The sequence below is a fragment of the Cervus elaphus genome, chromosome 7 (genome assembly GCF_910594005.1).
Source record: "Cervus elaphus chromosome 7, mCerEla1.1, whole genome shotgun sequence".
Taxonomy (NCBI): Eukaryota; Metazoa; Chordata; class Mammalia; order Artiodactyla; family Cervidae; genus Cervus; species Cervus elaphus.
In genome coordinates, this window is record NC_057821.1 from 1975720 (window position 1) to 1996556 (window position 20837).

Below are 20837 nucleotides of genomic sequence, written 5' to 3' on the forward strand. Positions count from 1 at the left end.
GTCCATCACCATCTCCTGGAGCTTACTCAAACTCATGTCCATCAAGTCGGTGATGCCATCCAACCACCTCATCCTCTGTCACCCCTTCTCCTCCTGCCTTCAATTTTCCCAGCATCAGGGTCTTTTCCAATGAGTCAGTTCTTTACATCAGGTGGCCAAAGTATTGGAGTTTCAGCTTCAGCATCAGTCCTTTCAATGAATGTTCAGGGCTGATTTCCTTTAGGATTGACTGGTTGGATCTCCTTGCAATCCAAGAGACTCTCAAGAGTCTTCTCCAACAACACAGTTCAAAAACAGTAAAAGGAAGAACCAAAATACGTGAATGACTGCTTTCTGGTGAAGGTCCCCAAGTCCAACTAATGGAGGGTCCAATCTTTTCCATGGTGAAAATGATTGCCTTTTGAGGAAATTACCTGGAACCAAACAAGGTATGTGTTTCAGAAAGGCTTTTGGGGAAATTTGTCACATGAAACAATGTGTTGAATTATGGTAAGTGCTGCATATGCCTGTGGGTCACAGTAAATTCTAAAATGAGGAAATGTAGAATAGATTCTAATTGAGTGCATTTTCTATTTTAGGATGTCCTCAGGCATTGGTTTTGAGAACAAATTGGCCAGGAGACAGTGGTAAGTGTGGGGAGCAGGAAAAGAAATTTTATTATATCACCAAGAGGAAATAGCTGAAGCTCTATACACAGAGAGTAAAACTGTCCCAAAGAATGACATCTTGGGGTTTGGTGCATGTTTCTAGGGTTGAACTAAGTGATAAAATCTTACATCAGGATTCTGCATATACTGCCTGTTTGTCTCATTTGATCCATTGGCCTTTGAGACTCTTTAAGGAGAAACAGTATTGCTTTAGAAACAAATCATTTTGGTTCATGTTGAGAGCTCCAAGTCACATCTCTTCCTTTTTCTGATGAGCACGTGAAGTTACACTAGAAGTGGGAAGAAATATAAAGAGAAGGAGAGAAAGGCAGCATTTTACCTAGAAGAGAGACATCAGTACATTTTTGGCACCAGAAACACAATATCTGATACTGTAAATGTCATTTATTCAACAGTCATTTTTCATCATTTCTGACATGGCAACACTTTAGTAGACATTTGAGCTATAAAGATGAATTGAAGATGTTTCTGCCCAAACGAGACATATTCTAAGGGGGGATATGAACTGATAAGGAAATTGGGACAACAAAGTATCCTTTCTCTGATGAATTTGCTGGAGACGTCTGGAAGGGGAGGTGTACCTAACCCACATCAGGGACAAAGGGGAAGGATCAAAAATATTTTTTAAAAGGGGGAGGGTGAGCCAAGTTTAATTATCAGATAAATGCACTTGGAATTTCTTCCACTGAGTTGTAACAAGTAGTTATATCAATGCTATTTAAAGATGAGCTAGTATTAAGCCTTGAAAGTCAAACTGGAGGGTTTAATTTAATAGAAATGAGAGATCATTTAAATTTTTAAGCTGGGAGTGAAAATATGATCAGTTCAGTCAGGTCAGTTACTCAGTCATGTCTAACTCTGTGACCCTGTGGACTGCAGCATGCCAGGCTGCCCTGTCAATCACCAACTCCCAGAGTTTACTCAAACTCATGCCCATCAAGTTGGTGATGCCATCCAACGATCTCATCCTCTCTCATCCCCTTCTCCCCCTGCCTTCAATATTTCCAAGCATCAGAGTCTTTTCCAATGAGTCAGTTCTTCGCATCAGGTGGTCAAAGTATTAGAGTTTCAGCTTGAGTATCAGTCCTTCCAATGAATATTCAGGGTTGATTTCCTTTAGGATTGACTGGTTTGATCTCCTTGCAGTCCGAAGGACTCTCAAGTGACCTCTCCAACAACACAGTTCAAAAGCATCAGTTCCTTGGCGCTCAGATTTCTTTATAGTCCAACTCTCACATCCACAAATGACTACTGGAAAACAATAGCTTTGACTAGATGGACCTTTTTCAGCAAAGTAATGTCCCTGCTTTATAATATGCTGTCTAAATTGGTCATATATTTCTTCCAAGGAGCAAGCTTCTTTTAATTTCATGGCTGCAGCCATCATCTGCAGTGATTTTGGTGCCCCAAGATATAAAGTCTGCCACTGTTTCCATTGTGTCTCCATCTATTTGCCATGAAGTGATGGGACCTGATCATGATCTCAGTTTCTTGAATGTTGAGTTTTAAGTCAACATTTTCATTCTCCTCTTTCATCAAGAGGCTCTTTCATCAAGAGGCTCTTTAGCTTTCCTTTGCTTTCTGCCATAAGGGTAGTGACAACTGTGTATCTGAGGTTATTGATGTTTCTCCCAGCAATCTTGATTCTAGCTTGTGCTTCATCCAGCCTGGCACTTCATATGATATACTCTGTATATAAGTTAAATAAGCAGGGTGACAATATACAGCCTTGACGTACTCCTTTCCCAATTTGGAAGCAGTCTGTTGTTCCATGTCCAGTTCTAACTGTTTCTTTTTGACCTGCATACAGATTTCTCAGGAGGCAGGTCAGGTGGTCTGGTATTCAACTTCTCTTTAAGTATTTTCCTCAGTTTGCTGTGATCCACACGGTCAAACACTTTGCTTTGGAGTAGTCAATAAAGCAGACATAGGTGTTTTTCTTGAACTCTGCTGCTTTTTCCATGACCCAACCGATGCTGGAAATTTGATCTCTGGTTCCTCTGCCTTTTCTAAATCCAGCTTGAACATCTGGAAGTTCATGGTTCATGTACTGTTGATCTTGGATTGGAGAATTTTGAGCATTACTTTACTAGCGTGTGAGATGAGTGCAATTGTGAGTAGTTTGAGCATACTGTGGAATTCTCTTCCTTTGGGATTGGAATGAAAACTGACCTTTTTCCAGTCCTTTGGACACTGTCGAGTTTTCCAAATTTGCTGGCATATTGTGTTCAGCAGTTTCACAGCATCATCTTTTAGGATTTGAAATAATTCAACTGGAATTCCGTCACTTCCACTAGCTTTGTTCTTAGTGATGCTTCCTAAGGCTCACTTGACTTCACATTCCAGGATATCTGGCTCTAAGTGAGTGATCATACCATCGTGGTTATCTGGGTCATTAAGACCTTTTTTGTATAGTTCTTCTGTGTATTCTTGCCACCTTTTCTTAATATATTCTGCTTCTGTTAGGTCCATGTCCTTTATTGTGCCCATCTTTGCATGAAATATTCCCTTGGTATCTCTAATTTTCTTGAAGAGAACTCTAGTCTTTCCTATTCTTTTGTTTTCCTCTATTTCTTTGCATTGATCACTGAGGAAAATATGATAGAAATTATTTTTAAGCGCTTCTGTCAGTAGGGTAATTAAGCAATGGGGATTGGAGGTAGGAAGGTAAGCTGTTAACTTGTTTTGTCAGCAACTTAAGTGTGAGGACATGGTCTAAATTTAGGATGGTGGTAATGTCAGAATGTAAATCTGGATTCTGAAATTGTCTAAAATGCTTTTTCCTCATGAACGGGCATATGATTAAAACTAGAGGAGAGAAGAAAGCTATGAAGTCATCAACAAGAATGACCAACTGCTAACTGGTTCAAAGTCTATGAAACTCTCTTGAGATGAAAGTACAGAATTTGAAAGAAACATGGAAATAGATGTAAACAGAAAAGAAGACAAAAGATGTTTTCCCAGTGAAGATAACTAGTGTTAACTTACATGTCCATTTATTCCTTTAATAGTGCTGTGGCTGTGTTTATTTGTTTTAGTGCTATGAAAGGATTCCAAAAGAAAATAAGAATGATTATATTTCTTAAAACCTGGCACTGAATAATGTGAATATGTCCAATAGAAATTTGTCAGTTAAAATAAATCTTAATATACCTCATAATTGACAGATATTTTTTAAAAAAATATTTACTTGGCTGCACCAGGTCTTAGTTGTGGCATATGGGATCTTCAGTCTTTGCTGTACCACACAGGATCTTTAGTTGCAGAATGAAAAGTCTTAGTTGTAACAGGTGGGATATAGCTCCTCAACTAGGTATCAAACTCAGACCTCCGGAATTGGGATTTCAGCATCTTAGCCACTGGGTCACCAGGAAAGTCCTCAGTTCAGTTCAGTTGCTCAGTCATATCCGACTCTTTGCGACCCCACGGCCTGCAGCATGCCAGGCTTCCCTGTCCATCATCAACTCCTGGAGCTTGCTCAAACTTATGTCCATCAAGTCAGTAATGCCATCCAACCATCTCATCCTGAGAGAAATATGATGTAAATTATTTTAAGTGTCTCTGTCAGTAGGCTAATTAAGCAAAGGGGATTGGAGGTAGGGAGGTAAGCTGGTAACTTACCTTGTCATCCCCTTCTCCTCCCGCTTTCAATCTTTCCCAGCATCAGGGTCTTTTCCAATGAGTTAGTTTTTCCCATCAGGTGAACTAGGTATTGGAGCTTCAGCTTCAGCATCAGTCTTAGTAGATGTTATTTTAATACCAAATGATCTTTAGAAGAAAAATGTGTTATGTGGCACTAAGTATAGTCCTAGTGTGAGAATTAAGCCGACTAAATTTTTTCTGTCATGATTAATATAAATAAACGGAAGAAGAAATTACTTATTGAGTAATTGAGTACTTCAGATATTCCAGACTTTGTACTAGGGCTCTACTGCAACAAACTTTTTCTTGAATTAGAGTGTACATATATCATATTTTATCTTTTTAGTTAGAAAAGTTAATGGAATGATGTTAGTTTATCTAGCAAATAAGACTGTTACATGAGCAATTTTGAAAAATTGTTTAAAGTCTAAAAGTAAGTGTTCAGATCAATATGAAAAATTTTAGGCAAGTGATTTGTAATGGCATACTCTTGGTTATATGAATTTTTACCTTAATTTATATGTAGACTACCTTGGAAATGATTGAGGGCAGGGGGAGAGGATGAGATGGTTGTATGGCATCACCAACTCAATGGACATGAGTTTTAGCAAACTCCAGGAGATAGTTAAGGACAGAAAAGACTGGTGTGCTGTAGATCATGGAGTCTTCGCAAAGAGTTGGACATGACTTGGTAACTGAACAACAACAAAATATGTAGATATACGTAACCATAATATTCTTAGCTGGGGAAGGAAATGACAACCCACTCTGGTATTCTTGCCTGGAGAATTCCATGAACAGAGGAGCCTGGTGGGCTACAGTCCATGGAGTCACAAAGAGTAAGACACAACTGAGTGACTAAGATATATTCTTAGCATTCTCTTCTTGCAAAATTTGAACTTTATTCCCGCATTTATCAAAGCTGTTCCATGAAAATATAAGTATTGGTTTGACCAAAGAGTTCATTTGGAGTTTTCCACAAGATGTTACAGAAAAAACCCAAACAAATTTTTTTAGCCAGCCCAATATTTCAAAATGTGGGGCACAAACACTATGCATTTTGTGAAATAATCCTGTTTGATACACATTTTCTAAAAATATATTTCCAATATAAAAAAACAAAACAAACCTTTCACTTCAAGATCCAAATATTTATTCTTTGTTCAGCAAGAGAAGCCTTGGAACCTCTGAGGGTGTTTCTCAGAAAGAGTCAAAAATATTTTTAATAAATCCTAAGTACCAAGAACTGATAGACAGAGTGCCTGATGAACTATGGGCAGAGGCTCATGACATTGTACAGGAGACAGGGATCAAGACCATCCCCAAGAAAGAGAAATGCAAAAAAGCAAAATGGCTGTCTGAGGAGGTCTTACAAATAGCTGTGAAAGGAAGAGAAGTGAAAAGCAAAGGAGAAAAGGAAAGATATTCCCATTTGAATGCAGAGTTCCAAAGAATCACAAGGAGAGATAAGAAAGCCTTCCTCAGCGATCAATGCAAAGAAATAGAGGAAAACAACAGAATGGGAAAGACTAAAGATCTCTTCAAGAATATTAGAGATATCAAGGGAACATTTCATGGAAAGATGGGCTTGATCAAGGACAGAAATGGTATGGACCTAACAGAAGCAGAAGATATTAAGAAGAGGTGGCAAGAATACACAGAAGAACTGTACAAAAAAGATCTTCACGACCCAGATAATCACGATGATGTGATCACTCACCTAGAGCAAGACATCCTGGAATGTGAAGTCAAGTGGGCCTTAGGAAGCATCACTATGAACAAAGCTAGTGGAGGTGATAGCACTCCAGTTGAGCTATTTCAAATCCTGAAAGATGATGTTGTGAAACTGCTGCACTCAATATGCCAGCAAATTTGGAAAACTCAGCAGTGGCCACAGGACTGGAAAAGGTCAGTTTTCATCCCAATCCCAAAGAAAGGCAATACCAAAGAATGCTCAAACTAGCACACAATTGCATGCATCTCACACGCTAGTAAAGTAATACTCAAAATTCTCCAAGCCCGGCTTCAACAGTACATGAACCAGGAAATTCCAGATGTTCAAGTTGGATTTAGAAAAGGCAGAGGAACCAGAGATCAAATTGCCAACATTCACTGGATCATCAAAAAAGCAAGAGAGTTCCAGAAAAAACATCTATTTCTGCTTTATTGATTATGCCAAAACATTTGACTGTGTGGATCACAATAAACTGTGGAAAATTCTGAAAGAGATGGGAATATCAGATCACCTGACCTGCCTCTTGAGAAATCTGTATGTAGGTTAGGAAGCAACAATTAGAACTGGACATGGAACAGACTGGTTCCAAATAGGAAAAGGAGTACACCAAGGTTGTATATTGTCTCCGTGCTTATTTAACTTCTATGCAGAGTACATCATGAGAAATGCTGAGTTAGATGAAGCACAAACTGGAATCAAGATTGTAGGGAGAAATATCAATACCCTCAGATACGCAGATGACAACACCCTTATGGCAAAAAGCAAAGAAGAACTAAAAAGCTTCTTGATGAAAGTGAAAGAGGAGAGTGAAAAAATTGGCTTAAACTCAACATTCAGAATAAAGGAGATCAGTCCTGGGAGTTCATTGGAAGGACTAATGCTGAAGCTGAAACTCCAATACTTTGGCCACCTTATGTGAAGAGTTGACTCATTGGAAAAGACTCTGATGCTGGGAGGGACTGGGGGCAAGAGGAGAAGGGGACAACAGAGGATGAGATGACTGGATGGCATCACCGACTCGATGGACATGGGTTTGAGTAAACTCTGGGAGTTGGTGATGAACAGGGAGGCCTGGCATGCTGCAATTCATGCGGTCACAAAGAGTCGGACACGACTGAGCGACTGAACTGAACTGAAGATCATGGCATCTGGTCCCATCACTTCATGGCAAATAGATGGGGAAACAGTGGAAACAGTAGCAGACTTCATTTTTTGGTGGAGGGGGGAGGGCTCCAAAGTCACTGTAGATGGTGACTGCAGCCATGAAATTAAAAGACCCTTGCTCCTTGGAAGGAAAGTTATGACAAACCTAGACAGCATATTAAAAAGTAGAAACATTAGTTTGCCAACAAAGGTCCATCTAGTGAAGGCTATGGTTTTTCCAGTAGTCATGCATGAATGTGAGAGTTGGACTGTGAAGAAAGCTGAGAGCCAAAGAATTGATGCTTTTGAACTGTGGTGTTGGAGAAGACTCTTGCGAGTCTCTTGGACTGCAAGGAGATCCAACCAGTCTATCCTAAAGAAGATCAGTCCTGAGTGTTCATTGAAAGGACTGATATTGAAGCTGAAACCAATACTTTGGCCACCTGATGCGAAGAACTGACTCATTGGAAAAGACCCTGATGCTGGGAACGATTGAAGGGGGGAGGAGAAGGGGATGACAGAGGATGAGATGGTTGGGTTATATCACCAACTCAATGGATATGAGTTTGGGCAAACTCTGGGAGTTGGGGATGGACAGGGATGCCTGGCTTGCTGCAGTCCATGGGGTTGCAAAGAGTCAGACACAACTAAACTAAACTGAAGTACCAAGAAAGTAACAGAGCATCTACAAATATGAAACATAGTCTTTTTGTTAGAGAACTTTGAAATCTAACTTGAGACAGAAACATAAATATAAATCACACAAATTATTTGGGGGCATGAACAGGGGTCAAGTGTGTAGAAAAATTCAGAGCATACTCCTGGAAAGATGGTTATTTGATTGAGAATTCATAACACATCAAAAGAAAATAGAAGGGAAAAGAAGATCATTTCATTTAGGGGGAGCAACACCTGCAATGCATTAGGATGGAGTGTAGGGGAAAATGCAAAAAATATTCACAAAATGATATTTTTAGATACTCAACATGAATGCATGTTTCAATGTTCAGAGTCCAAAATAAGTTTAATAAATGCATGAACATATAACCCTAGCTTGATGCTTCTGGAGTAAGAGCATAATTATAGAGCTAATTTAAACTCCCTAATATCAATTTAAGATATGGAGTTCTTAAGTGGCCCAAACTTACTTTCTTGAAAAGAAAGAAGAGATATAATTTTTAGAGTGGTAACAGTTCACAGATGCATATTCTAGTCAGATACATGAAAATATTCATCTTCAGATACATGAAAATAATCTGTAGGCTCTATCATCCTTTGTGATTCTCTAGAAAGGGTAATAATATCTGAGAAAACCACTACCTATAAGTGAATTTGAGGGATGTGACCTGAAGAAGGAGGCAGGCTGGGCTAACAAGAGTAATGGCTGAGGTTCTTGTGACTCTGATGTTAGCAGAAATAAAGAAAATTACTTTTTCTCTGACTCCATCTCAGAGACATGGTGCAGAGCAGTCTCAAGGTAGAGCTGTCATTTAACTAAAGAAAAGTGCTGCAAAGGAAAGAGTGATTGCAGAAGTTCGTGCTACAGAAAGGCCTATGAGACCTTTGTGATGGGTACAGAGGAACTGTGCTTTCAACCGTGTCGTGTGCCTGAGAATTCAGTTAACTAGGCCTGTGTTAGATCTTGGGCCAATCAGGTTCCAGTCAAGGAAAACTGTATTCACCTGTAATACTTAAATGTTGGCTTCTTACACAGGGAACTGATTAAAGCATAAAACAGATGATGAAATGGATAGATGAAGCCAACCAGAGAAAAATGAGGCAACACAGAAATTAGCAACAGGGGCAAGTCATAACCAACCTTGGGCAGGAGGGTCATAAGGATCAGGAGTTGCTGCTATAAAATAGGAGTCTTGGATTACCTGATGAGATCTGCAATCAGGCAGGCCACAGTGGTGGGAAGTGAAGCATGGAAGAGACATAGCTCCTGCCTAAGAAGGTGCAGGAGGCAGGCTGGCTATCGGAAGAAACAGCTTGGTTCTTCTCTTCTCCCTAACCCCCAGTCTTGTACCCCAACCCTCAGCCCGTATCAGCAGAGCCAGGCTTCCAGAACAGGAAGCCTCAGGGGTCAGATCTTGCTCTCCATCACTAACGCAGGGGATCCAAGCACAAAATCACCTGAGACTCAATTTAGAGAGATAATAGGACTATGTGGCTGAAAAAAAGGAAGCCTGCAAAGACTAGGTTCTTAGAAGTTCTGAGTGTAAGATAATACATTTAAAACATATTCCCTCTCTTATTCAGCAATAAAATGGGAACATCTTGATGCACACCCCCAAATTAGTTTTACTTTGGCTAGAAACACTCATCAGAAAAAACAACTGATTTTTTTTTCTCTAAAAAAATTGCAGGCGAGGGTGGGATATTCTGAGAGAATAGCATTGAAACAAGTATACTATCAAGGGTGAAACAGATCACCAGCCCAAGCTGGATGCATGAGACAAGTGCTCAGGGCTGGTGCACTGGGAAGACCCAGAAGGATCGGATGGGGAGGGAGGCGGGAGGGGGAATCGGGATGGGGAACACATGTAAATCCATGGCTGATTCATGTCAATGTATGGCAAAAACCACTACAATATTGTAAAGTAATTAGCCTCCAACTAATAAAAATAAATGAAAAAAAAATTGATATGCTGCAATTCTAAATCAAATGTAAATTTAAACTTAATAACCATTTATTTCCACTAGGTGGAGCCATTTGCTTAAACTAGCTGCAGGAGAAGAGATTGAAATAGTGCATGTTTATAATTTTACGTAGCTGTTTAGTTGCTAAGTCATGTCTGATAAGAAACTGCAAAACAATTTTCCAAAGTAGCTATACCATTCACATTCCCTCTAGCAACGAAGGTTCCAGTTGTTCCAAAGTCTTACTAGGATTTGGCCACTTCCTTGCAGGACATTTGGTCCTGGATGTTTGGGACAAGACCAAAGGTCTGATAACCCTATCTGATTCCATTCATATGACATTTTTGAAATGGTAAAACTCCAGAAACAGAAATTGGATTAGTAGATGTCAGGAACTGGGGTGGGAAGAAGGGACTAAATGCAAAAGGGCATTGGTAAACCTGTAGAAGAGATTAAATTATTCTATATCTTGTTTGTAGTAGTGGTTTCATGATTCTGGACGTTTGTAAAAAGTCTTTGAATATACACCTAAAAATGCTGACTTGTACTAAAAAAAGAAAACTGCATTTTAACATCCTATATTGCAAAATAGCCTACATGTAAGATTTTCTCTTTGTTGTGTTAGTGTATTCTACAAATTAGAAGATCCTTGACTAATCAAAGGCTTACTTACCAAATTATAATGCTGGCCTGAGCCTGAGATGTGAAGTATGATTTGAGTCTCTGTGCTTTTAGTGACCTGTAGTATTTTGATAAATGCCATTGCCTAAAACTATTCAGTAGAAGGTTTGGGCACCATTTGTGTTTGTTGCTCTAGAAGCAATAGTAGCCCCTAAAGGAAAATCTGATGCTCATTTCAAAGATGCAATATAAATAAAATTCAACATGATGCCTTTTACATAATTATTCAATCTTTCATCACATAGTGCTTTATGCATTTCAAAGTGATTTGATGTGTTTTCATTTAACTGATCATCACAAAACTTGTGGAAGTTGGGTAAGGGCTTCTAAAAGATACAAAAGCTCAACAAAGAAAATAACACAATTGAGGCAGCCTTTTACACCAGGTCTGTAAATAATCATACAGTCTTATTTCTTGTTAATACTAGTAGAAAATACTTACTGAGCACCTTCTTTGTACCAGGCACTTTTAAAAGAACACCACATATATTAACTCATTTAGTCATCAGAATAATTCTATGAAGTAGTTTTTATAATGTTTTCACTTTCAGGATAGAAAAACTAAGAGAAAAGGAGGTTAAATTATGGCTGATAACGATGTGAGTTTTGGCAGTCTAATGAAATACCTTCTCTTTAAAATAGTGTCTTTTTTTTAAAAATAGTGTCTTTAAATATTTACTCAACAAGCAATATTTTTAATTAAAAAACCATACATTCGTATTAGGACTCTTCTCCTAAAATGTGTATGTAATTCAGGGGTGTGCTGTCAAACCATTTCAGTGGCTCTCTGCAAAACAGAAAGCCCTGATTTGTTGAATGCTAAGGTGGCTCAGTGGGTAAAGAATCTGCTTTCAAGGCAGGAGATGCAGGAGATGCAGGTTTGATTTCTGGGTTGGGAAGGTCCCCTGGAGAAGGAAATGGCAATCAACTCCAGTATTCTTGCCCAGAAAAATCCCATGAACAGAGTGGACTGGAGGGTTACAGTCTATAGCGTTGCAAAGAGTTGGACATGATTGAAGTGACTCAGCACTCATGCATGGTCTGAATGCTCGTGTTCACCATGCCCCCAAGTTCATGTATTGGAATTTGAATGCTCAATTTAATGGTGTTAGAAGAAGGGGCCTGTGGGAGGTAATTAGATCCTCTTGAATGGGATTAGAGATCCCATCGAGCTCCTTATCTCCTTCCACCATATGAGGATACAAAGAGAAGTTTGCAATCTGGAAGAAGACTTACACTTGACCACACAGGCACCTGATCTGAGATATCAGCCTCCAGAACTGTGAGAAATAAATTTCAGTTTTGGATAAGCCACCTAGCCTGTGTTATTTTGTTGTAACAGCCCAAAGGGATTAGGAATCCAGTTTGCCAATTTCTCTGGTATAAAAGTCCCATCTGGATCTACATCCAGCCACCAAAGTGAGGAGAGGAGCACACATTTGGAGGTCATAGAGCTGTGGCTCTAGCACGCCCTTGTCTGATTAAAATTACTACTGTACCCAAGATGACATGTAAGACCTTAAATGTGATAAGCCACCCTTGAAAATGTTATTAAAACACAATTCATTTTATTTTCTGCTATTCTGTGCAACCTAATGTGAATTAAACTGTTTAAGATATGTTCATGTTCAGTCACTATTTATGAAGAATTATGTTTATTTTTTATTTTTTTTTTACTGATTACAATCAGGCTTGTCTGCGATGATGCAACCATGTAGCAGCAAGAGGGGGCCAAAAATTTGCCACAGTACAATGGTCAGTAGATGTAGGCCATGAGTCAGGTGCAAGATAATTTCAAAATCATAGTTCCTGAGATTGTTTTGCAGCCAGAACAGTTATCAAGAGTCCAAATAGTAACTTGGAAGTCTTGAGTTTCAGTTTATGAATTACACATGTTTGCCATAGAATGTAGTCACCCCAAGAGTTCCTTCAGTAGCTCTTTGGGGTAAAATGGCCATGTATTTAAGTCCCTATAGCCTAGAGCCATGTTAGCTGAACTATAAGCAGTCAGTGGGACAACCTGGACTTCTGAATGGCACCAAGGCTGATCTCACAGGCATCTTGCTCTGTGACACCTGCTTCTGCCCAAGCTCCCTCTTCTCTAATACCAGTATTGTCTATCATTATTATTAAAGCTGCTGCACAATAAAAATATTTTATAAATACATGTCTGGAACTAAACACTGTCTAATACTTTCCATTTTCTCCTTCTTCGTTCTCCAAAATACATATGTGAAAAATAAAATCAAAGTCTTCTGTCATCAGCTCACCATACTCTTCCTATCTGTGTTTCGTTCTCTGTTCATTCTTTCTTCTTATTCTGCCTCTGCCATGAAACTGTTTCCAGAAGTATCATAAAATTCTACTGAGGAAATGTGAATATCTTCTGACATTTCTTCTATAACAACAGCGCTGAAAGGATGTAATACAGCAAGATAAAGGTTCTTAGTGACCTTTTTGGCTGCCATGCCTTTACAATTCTATTAGCATTTCAAATCTAAACAATGACAAAATAACCTTATTCTACAAAACCGTATTCCCAAGCTTGAGCAAGCTGGGAGGCCCTGCTTCTTTCTGTTAACAGGTAGGTGACTCTGCTTGCCCCACCCTCTGGAGAAACTGGTCTGAGGAGAAAGCTTTACCAGCTGGTGTAGGTGTCCACATGGGTGGAAAACTCCCCTGGCATTAGGATGCTTGGAACTCTTTTGCCTTTTCCATTGTTATTATTTTCCTTCAGTCTTTCCGTTGGGAAAGAAAAAGCCTAAAAGCTAACGATTGTTAAAAGTCTTTGCCAGCTCATTGGTTCTGGATTAAGAAAGAAACAACAAACCAAAACCACTATAGGTAAAATTCCTGATCTTTCAAATGGAGACTATTGAAATCTGCCCCGCAAATAAGGTGGGATGAATTAACCAAGTAAACCCAAATATTTCATTCATTGAACAAACAAATGTATGTTATTCAGCTTCCAGATACCAATCTTATTTTAAAGATCTAAGAATCCAAATTTGGATAAAACATCAATTTTCAATTTGTAGTCCAAAATTACTAACTTTGATAAAATTTTCAAATTAATGTATTAATGCTGCTGCTGCTAAGTCACTTCAGTCATGTCCGACCCTGTGCGACCCCATAGGCTGCAGCCCACCAGGCTCCCCCGTCCCTGGGATTCTCAAGGCAAGAACACTGGAGTGGGTTGCCATTTCCTTCTCCAATGTGTGAAAGTGAAAAGTGAAAGTGAAGTCGCTCAGTCGTGTCCAACTCGTAGCGACCCGATGGACTGCAGCCTACCAGGCTCCTCGGTCCATGGGATTTTCCAGGCAAGAATACTGCAGTGGGGTGCCATTGCCTTCTCCATATTAATGCTAATCTGTAGCAATTAACGAATTTTCAAGCAAGATATTAAATCTGAGCTTCATGTAGCCACATCATGGATATATGAGAAGATAAACATTTCCTGGCATTTATCATTATAAGTTTTATTATCTATTCTAGATAAACCCAATTAGGAATCTGAAACACAGATAATATCCTTAAAGGAAAGATTTTATTTTGAGCTAAAAAGCAAAAGAAAAAAGTCTGTTTCACCTCCCTTCTGTCCATCTCATCTTTCATTCAAATCTCTTCTATGAAGCCATCTTTTAAAATCTCAGCCCAAATTAACCTCTTCTTTTTAAAATCTGTGTATTTAATATATTAATGTTAAACCAGTGGTTGTTATTCCTAGTGCATTTTAGAATCACCTGTGGAGTTTAAAATTACATACCCATTTCCAGGCTACAACCTTAGAAACTTATTTGATAAACACATGTATGGTCCTGGCATTTGCATTTTTAAAACATATTACATATAACATGTTCTTAGCTAAAAAGCACTACTCAAGTTACACTTTACAATTTGATACTTTATAATAGCACCTAATCTATATTTGTATTCTTGTATCCCAACTGAACTGTGATTGTTGTTTGGGTACAAGCACAGACTCATATGTACTTTGTTCTTTGCAACACATGAAAACTTACTCTGAATGTGTAAGAATTTCCACACTACTTGTTTGAAAAAGTGGCAAGGAATTTCAACACCTCTATATGATACACTTGTTTTTCTATTCACATTATTTAAACAGTAGTGGATCACGAGTAAATGTTATTTATTCATTTACATTTAATATTGATTTTCAGAAAGTTTCCTAAATTAGAGAAGATACTAGAGAGTCAGAGAGGGATGCTCTCGAGTATAGTGGAGTTAAACTCATGTTGGAACAAATCCAAAATTTGTTTTCTTTTGTTTTTTATTGAAGGATAATTGCTTTACAGAATTTGCTGTTTTCTGTCAACTCTCAACATGAATCGGCAATATGTATACATATACTCTTCCCTTTTGAGCCTCCCTCCTATCGCCCTCCCCATCCCACCTCTCTGGGTTGATCCAGGGCCCCTGTTCGAGTTTCCTCAGCCATACAGCAAACTCCCACTGGCTATGTATTTTACATATGGTAATATAAGTTTCCATGTTACTCTTTCCATATAGCTCACCCTCTCCTCCTCTCTCCCCATGCACATAAGTTTATTCTCTATGTCTGTTTCTCCATTTCTGCCCTGTAAAAAAATTCTTCAGTGCCATTTTTCTACATTCGGTATATATGCATTAGAAGACAGTATTTATATTTCTCTTTCTGACTTACTTCACTCTGTATAATAGGTTCTAGTTTCACCCACCTCGTCAGAACTGACTCAAATGTGTTCCTTCATATGGCTGAGTAGTATTCTATTGTGTACATGTACCACAACTTCTTTATCCATTCATTTGTCAGTGGGGATCTAGGTAGTTTCCATGTTCTAGCTATTGTAAATAGTGCTGCAATGAACAAAGGGATACATGTGTCCTTTTAATAATTAATTTATTTATTTTAATTGGAGGCTAATTACTTTACAATATTGTGGTGGTTTTTGGCATACATTGACATGAATCAGCCATGGGTGTACAGGTGTCCCCCATCCTGAACGCCCCCTCCCACCCCCTTCCCCATCCCATCCCTCAGGGTCATCCCAGTGCGCTAGCATTGATTGCCCTGTTTCATGCATCTAACCTCGACTGGTGATCTATTTCACATATGGTAATATATGTTTCAATGCTATTCTGTCAAATTATCCCACCCTCAACTTCTCCCACAGAGTCCAAAAGTCTGTTCTTTATATCTGTGTCTCTTTTGCTGTCTCACATACAGGGTCATTGTTACCATCTTTCTAAATTCCATATATATGTGTTAATATAGTCTATTGGTGTTTTTCTTTCTGACTTACTTCACTCTGTATATTAAGCTCCAGTATCATCCACCTCATGAGAAATGATTCAAATGTGTTCTTTTTAATAGTTGAGTAACATTCCCTTGTGTATATGTACCACAGCTTTCTTATCCATTCATCTGCCGAAGGACATCTAGGTTGCTTCCATGTCCTAGCTATTTTAAACAGTGCTGCGATGGACATTGGGGTGCACGTGTTTCTTTCAATTCTGGTTTCCTCAGTGTATATGCCCAGTAGTGGGATTGCTAGGTTGTATGGCAGTTCTATTTCCAGTTTTTTAAGGAATCTCCACACTGTTCTCCATAGCGGCTGTACTAGTTTGCATTCGCACCAGCAGTGTAAGAGGGTTCCCTTTTCTCCACACCCTCTCCAGCATTTATTGTTTGTAGACTTTTTGATAACAGCCATTTTGACCAGTGTGAGATGGTTCTTCATTATGGTTTTGGTGTGCATTTTTCTGATAATGAGTGATGTTGAGCATCTTTTCCTGTGTTTCTTAGCCATCTGTATGTCTTTGGAGAAATGTCTGTTTAGTTCTTTGGCCCATTTTTCATTGGATCTTTTATCTTCCTGGAATTGAGCTGCAGGAGTTGCTTCTATATTTTTGAGTTTAATTCTTTATCAGTTGCTTCATTTGTTATTATTTTCTCCCATTCTGAAGGCTGTCTTTTCACCTTGCATATAGTTTCCTTTGTTGTGCAAAAGCTTTTAAGTTTAATTAGGGTCCCAACTGTTTATTTTTGCTTTTATTTCCAATATTCTGGGAGGTGGGTCATAGACGATCCTGCTGTGACTTATGTTAGAGAGTGATTTATGTTTTCCTCTAGGAGTTTTATAGTTTCTGGTATTACATTTATATTTTTAATCTATTTTGAGTTTATTTTTGTGTATGGTGTTAGAAAGTGTTCTAGTTTCATTCTTTTACAAGTGGCTAACCAGTTTTCCCAGCACCACTTGTTAAATAGATTGTCTTTTCTCAATTGTGTATTCTTGCCTCCTTTGTCAAATATAAGGTGTCCATAGGTGCGTGGATTTATCTGTGGGCTTTCTATTTTGTTCCATTGATCTATGTTTCTGTTTTTGTGCCAGTACCACACTGTCTTGATTACTGTAGCTTTGTAGTATAATCTGAAGACAGGAAGGTTGATTCTTTCAGCTCCATTCTTCTTTCTCAAGACTGCTTTGGCTATTTGGGGTCTTTTGTGTTTCCATATGAATTGTGAAATATTTTGTTCTAGTTCTGTGAAAAATGCCATTGGTAATTTGATAAGGATCACATTGAATCTGTAGATTGTATTTGGTAGTTTAATTATTTTCACAAAACTGATTCTTCCTACACAGAAACATGGACTATCTCTCCATCTGTTTATGTCATTTTTGGTTCCTTTCATCAGTTCAGTTCAGTAGCTCAGTCATGTCCGTCTCTTTGCAACCCCATGAACAGCAGCATAACAGGCTTCCCTGCCCATCACCAACTCCCGGAGTCCACCTAAGCCCATGTCCACTGAGTCAGTGATGCCATCCAGCCATCTCATCCTCTGTTGTCCCCTTCTCCTGCACCCTCAATCTTTCCCAGCATCAGGGTCTTTTCCAATGAGTCAGCTCTTCATATCAGGTGGTCAAAGTATTGGAGTTTCAGCTTCAGCATCAGTCCTTCCAATGAACACCCAGGACTGATCTCCTTTAGGATGGACTGGTTGGATCTCCTTGCAGTCCAAGGGACTCTCAATAGTCTTCTCCAACACAATAGTTCAAAAGCATCAATTGTTCGGTGCTCAGCTTTCTTTATAGTCCAGCTCTCACATCCATACATGACTACTGGAGAAACCACGGCCTTGACTAGATGGACCTTTGTTGACAAAATAATGTCTCTGCTTTTTAATATGCTGTCTAGGTTTGTCATAACTTTCCTTCCAAGGAGTAAGTGTCTTTTAATTCCATGGCTGCAATCACCGTTTGCAGTGATTTTGGAGTCCAAAAAAAAAAAAAAAAATAAAGTCAGCCACTGTTTCCATTGTTTCTCTATCTATTTGCCATGAAGTGGTGGGACCAGATGCCATGATCTTAGTTTTCTGAATTTTGAGCTTTAAGCCAACTTTTTCACTCTCCTCCTTCACTTTCATCAAGAGGCTCTTTAGTTGTTCTTCACTTTCATTCATCAGTGTCATAATTTTCTGTGTACAGTTCTTTTCTCACCCTAGGTAAGTTTCTTCCTAGATATTTAATTCTTTTTGTTGCAATGGTGAATGGGATTGATTCCTTAAATTTTCTTTCTGATTATTCAGTTAGTATATAGAAATGCAAGTGTTTTTCGTGTGTTGCTTTTGTATCTCACAACTTTGCTAAATTCACTGATTAGCTATAGTAACTTTCTGATGCTATCTTTAGGGTTTTCTATGTACAGTATCATGTCATCTGCACACAGTGAAAGCTTTACTTTTTCTTTTCTGATCTGGATTACTTTTACTTCTTTTCCTTTTCTGATTGCTGTAGATAGGACTTCCAGAACTATGTTGAATAATAGTGGTTATTCAAGACAAGTGGCACCCTTGTCTTCTTCCTGATCTTAGGGGTAATGCTTTCAATTTTTCACCATTGAGAATAATGTTTGCTGTAGGCTTATCATATAGGGCCTTTGCTATGTTGAGGTAGGTTCCTTCTATGCTGATTTTTTGAAGAGTTTTAATCATAAATGGGTGCTGAATTTTGTCAAATTCTTTTTCTGCATCTATTGAGATTATCGTATGATTTTTACCTTTCAATTTTTTAATATGGTGTATCACATTGATTGATTTGTGTATATTGAAAAATCCTTGCATTCCTGGAATAAACCCAAGTTGATCATGGTGTATGAGCTTTTTGATGTGTTGCTGAATTTTGTTTGCTGAAAGTTTGTTGAGGATATTTGCATTTATGTTCATCAGTGATATTGCCCTGTAGTTTTCTTTTTTGTGTTGTCTTTGTCTGGTTTTGGTATCAGGATGATGGTGGCCTCAAAGAATGTGTTTGGAAGTGTTCCTTCCTCTGTAATTTTTTGAAAGAGTTGTAGAAGGATAGGCATTAGCTCTTTTCTAAATGTTTGATTGAATTATCCTGTGAAGCCCCATCTAGTCCTGGACTTCTGTTTTTTTGGAGTTTTCTTTTATCATATCTTCAATTTCAGTGCTTTTAATTGGGTTGTTCATAATGTTTATTTCTTCTTAGTTCAGCCTTGGAAGATTGAACTTCTCTAAGAATATACCCATTTCTTCCAGGTTAACCATTTTATCGACATATAGTTTTTCACAATAGTCTTATAATCCTTTGAATGTCGTTTTCTATTGTAACCTTTCCTTTTTCACTTCTAATTTTCTTGATTTGATTCTTCTCTCTTTTTTTTCTTGATGAGTCTGGCTAAAGGCTTGTCAGTTTTGTTTATCTTCTCAAAGAACCAGCTTTTAGTTTTATTAATCTTTACTATTGCTTCTTTCATTTCTTTATTTATTTCTGCTTGGATCTTTATTTTTTTCCTTCTAATAATTTTGATTTTTGTTGTTGTTGTTGTTCTTCTTCTTTTTCCAGTTGTTTTAGGTGTAAAGTTAGGTTGTCTACTCAATGTTATTCTTGTTTCCTAAGGTAGGACTGTATTGGTATAAACTTCCCTCTTAAAACTGCTTTTGAACACCTGCATCACATAGGTGTTTAATTGTCATGTTTTCATTGTTATTTGTTTCTAGAATTTTTTTTTATTTCTCTTTTGATTTCTTCAGTAACCTGTTGGCTAGTTAGAAACATGTTGTTTAATCTCCATGTGTTTGTGCTTCTTACAGTTTTATTCTTGTAATAGATAACTCGTTTCATCGTGTTGTGGCCTGAGAAGATGCTTGATACGGTTTCAATTTTCTTAAATTTACTGAGTTTTGATTTGTGACCCAAGATGTGGTCTATCCCAGAGGATGTTCCACGTGCACTTGAGAAGAAAGTGTATTCTTCTGCATTTGGGTGGAATGTCCTGAAGGTATCAATGAGGTCAATCTCATCTAATTTATCATTTAAGACTTGTGTTTCTTTATTAATTTTCTGTTTTGATGATCTGTCCATTGGTCAGAGTGGAGTGTTAAATTCTCCTACTGTTATTGTGTTACTGTCGATTTCTCCTTTTATGTCTGTTAGTGGTTGTGTTATATATTGAGGTGTTCCTATATTGGGTGTAGATATTTACAATTGTTATGTCTTCCTATTGGATTGATCCCTTCATCATTATGTAATGTTCTTCATTATCTCTTGTAATCTTCTGTATTTTAAGATCTATTTTGTCTGATATGAGGATTGCTACTCGACCTTTCTTTTGCTTCCCATTTGCATGAATATACTTTTCCATCCTCTCACTTTTAGTCTATACGTGTCTTTAGGTCTGAAGTAGATTTCTTGTAGACAGCATATATATGGGTCTTGTTTTTGTATCCAATCAGCCAGTCTGTGTCTTTTGGTTGGAGCATTTAATCCATTTACATTTAAAGTAATTATTGATATATATGTTCCTATTGCATTTTTAAAAATTGTTTGGGGTTAATTTTATAGATCTTTTTACTTCTCTTGTATTTCTTGACTCTATATGTTCCTTTAACATTTGTTGTAAAGTTGGTTTGATGGTACTGAATTCTCTTAATGTTTGCTTGTCTAAATAGTACTCCATCAATTTTGAATGATATCCTTGTTGGGTACAGTAGTCATGGTTGTAGATTTTCCCTTTCAGTACTTTAAATATATCCTGGCATTTCCTTCTGACCCGCAGAGTTTCTGTTGAAAGATCATCTGTTAAGTGTATGGGGCTTCCCTAGTATGTTACATATTGCTTCACCCTTGCTACTTTTAATATTCTTTCTTTGTGTTTAGTCTTTGTTAGTTTTATTAGTATGTGGCTTGGCATGATTCTCCTTTGGTTTATCCTGTATGGGACTCTTTGCACTTCTTGGACTTCTGACTATTTCCTTTTCCATGTTGGGGAGGTTTTCAACTATAATCTCTTCAAAAATTTTC

At 38.0% G+C, this 20837-nt stretch overlaps 1 protein-coding gene across 4 annotated transcripts in view; it reads right to left on the bottom strand.

Moving 5' to 3' along the window:
• Window positions 1–200: 200 nt before the first annotated feature.
• Window positions 201–20837, bottom strand: part of KHDRBS2 (KH RNA binding domain containing, signal transduction associated 2) — a 722049-nt gene continuing 701412 nt past the window's right edge. For all 4 annotated transcript variants that reach the window (XR_006341943.1, XR_006341940.1, XM_043906994.1 and 1 more), the window contains one exon: window positions 201–413. The gene's annotated coding sequence lies outside the window, so the exon portion shown is untranslated. The remainder of the gene's footprint in view (window positions 414–20837) is intronic.